The sequence below is a fragment of the Mus caroli genome, chromosome 6, assembly GCF_900094665.2.
Source record: "Mus caroli chromosome 6, CAROLI_EIJ_v1.1, whole genome shotgun sequence".
Taxonomy (NCBI): Eukaryota; Metazoa; Chordata; class Mammalia; order Rodentia; family Muridae; genus Mus; species Mus caroli.
In genome coordinates this window covers 21,303,532-21,305,609 of record NC_034575.1, presented here as the reverse complement: position 1 = coordinate 21,305,609, position 2,078 = coordinate 21,303,532, and positions in this window count along the sequence as shown.

Sequence of the window (2,078 nt, the reverse complement as noted above, 5' to 3'; positions counted from 1 at the left end):
AAAAAAAAAAAAGATTGGGTTCCCCAATCTCTATACATATATTTAAAGTGTTATAATTTCAGAAAGCTCATTTTAGGTCAATTTATATCTACTATATTTGTATGTTTGATGGCTACTAGGCCTTTTTGCAACGTTAAAATTGTAGAAGTTCAACTCCATACTTGCACATTTGGAGCCCAACCAAAATGAAAAGAAAATAATCTGATTTTCTTACGTTAGAGTTAAATGATATGAAAAACACTCTTCTATGTATACTTGGCATGGTACATCAATTTATGCTAATGATAGTACTGCAAAGTGTTATATTAAAATGAAGGATTGTCTTCAGTTATGTCTTTCATGGATAGAGATCATCATACATTCTGAAAGTTTTTGTTCATAGAAAACATATGATTCTATTTTAAACCATCCTGTTTCAGTAATATTTTATCTTCTCTCTGTCAATAAATAGACTTTGTGATGAAATAATTTATCAACATAACTTTAAAGTTTCATATTGTACAGGATTTCTATGTTTCTTGTGGCATAGGAAACCCCATATTGTCAGGCATAGATAGTGTCTTCTCTGCTACTCTCTGAATCACAAGGTTCAACCATCAGGGACTCCAGTGATTTCATGTTCTTTTTGTAAAAGTCTTAATCTTATAAATTCTAATTTCACCTGTAATCAATTGCTTTGGGACTCTAACTTAACAATTATTTCTGAAAATTGTCAATGTGCTGTTAAGTAGAAGTAAATTTCTAGTATACAAATCACAAGGTTTCACATTCATGTACATACCTAATTTTATAAACATGTAATATTGGTGTAAAATTGTTTGTGAATATAACTTTGTGGTATTAGGAAAGGGTGGATATAGAAAGGCACTACATATTACTTCCTGCATAAATTTAATTTGGGTGATTACATATGAATTTTGAGACAATCATTTAATTTACGAAACAGAACCAGAGCAGAAAATTCTGCAGATATCAAACCAAAATACAAGAAGGCTTTTCTGAGGCAGAAAGAAAGGAGAATCATGAGTGCTGGTGGACATTGTGAGGGTGGCTTTCCTTGTAAAGGAAATAATAATTGGATTGACTAATAATTGGATTGACTAATAAGAACTATTTCACTCATACTTCACTCATCTCAAAAGGATGGCGACTCTGCCTAGCTGTAAGTATCTGATTCTTTTATACTGAGGACAGTTACAGAGAAGTGTATAGTGTTAAAAAGCAATGGAAGTGCAAGGTAAGGGGGACCTAATGGGCTACTGAAACTGGAGAAGGAATTGGAATGAACCAAACAATGTATGAAATTAAAAGTTGTGGATACCACTTCAAATGATATTTGACAAAAGAATTGCTAAAATATCATTGATTACAAGCCTACAAATATTATTTTAAATTAATATGATCTTTGTGTGTGTATATGTCTGTCTGTTACTGAATGCTCAGATATGCACATCTGTGCATATTATGTAGATATCAAATTTTCCAACAGTTGATTACAAAGTACAGATATCCATGATGTAAGGCAGCTGAACTACACTACATTTTTTTAAATGACTCATTATTTATAAATATATTGACTTAGGATATCAAACTATTATAAATTTGTTGGTATAAACAGAAAAATGTTCGGAATAAATATTTGATGTTTTCTTTATAGATGAACATAGGATTACTTCAAACCCCAACCAAATAGGCCAAAAAGTAAAGCAATGATAATAGGAGGTTAATGTATTAGATGTACTGAAAGAATATTTGTGATTTCAAGGATTTTTTTTTGAAAATAGAGAAAGAATTCAGTGTTCATTGAAAATAGCTACAATAAAAGATGTCAGACAAATAGTATATGTTCTAGAAAGGATGACCAAATATGTCATGAAAATTATAATTTCTGAAGGAAGTCATTATTTGATTCCATAATGACTAAGTGAGAGAACTTTTACATATCAAAACACAAAACTGCAGGAAGAAAGAATAATTGTTAAGCAAATTTTGGAATACTATAATTTTAGTTTGTGGACTAGGCTGCATGTCAGTTTGCATTTGTTTGAAGCAGAAAATTTAAATCACTTTTGTTCATA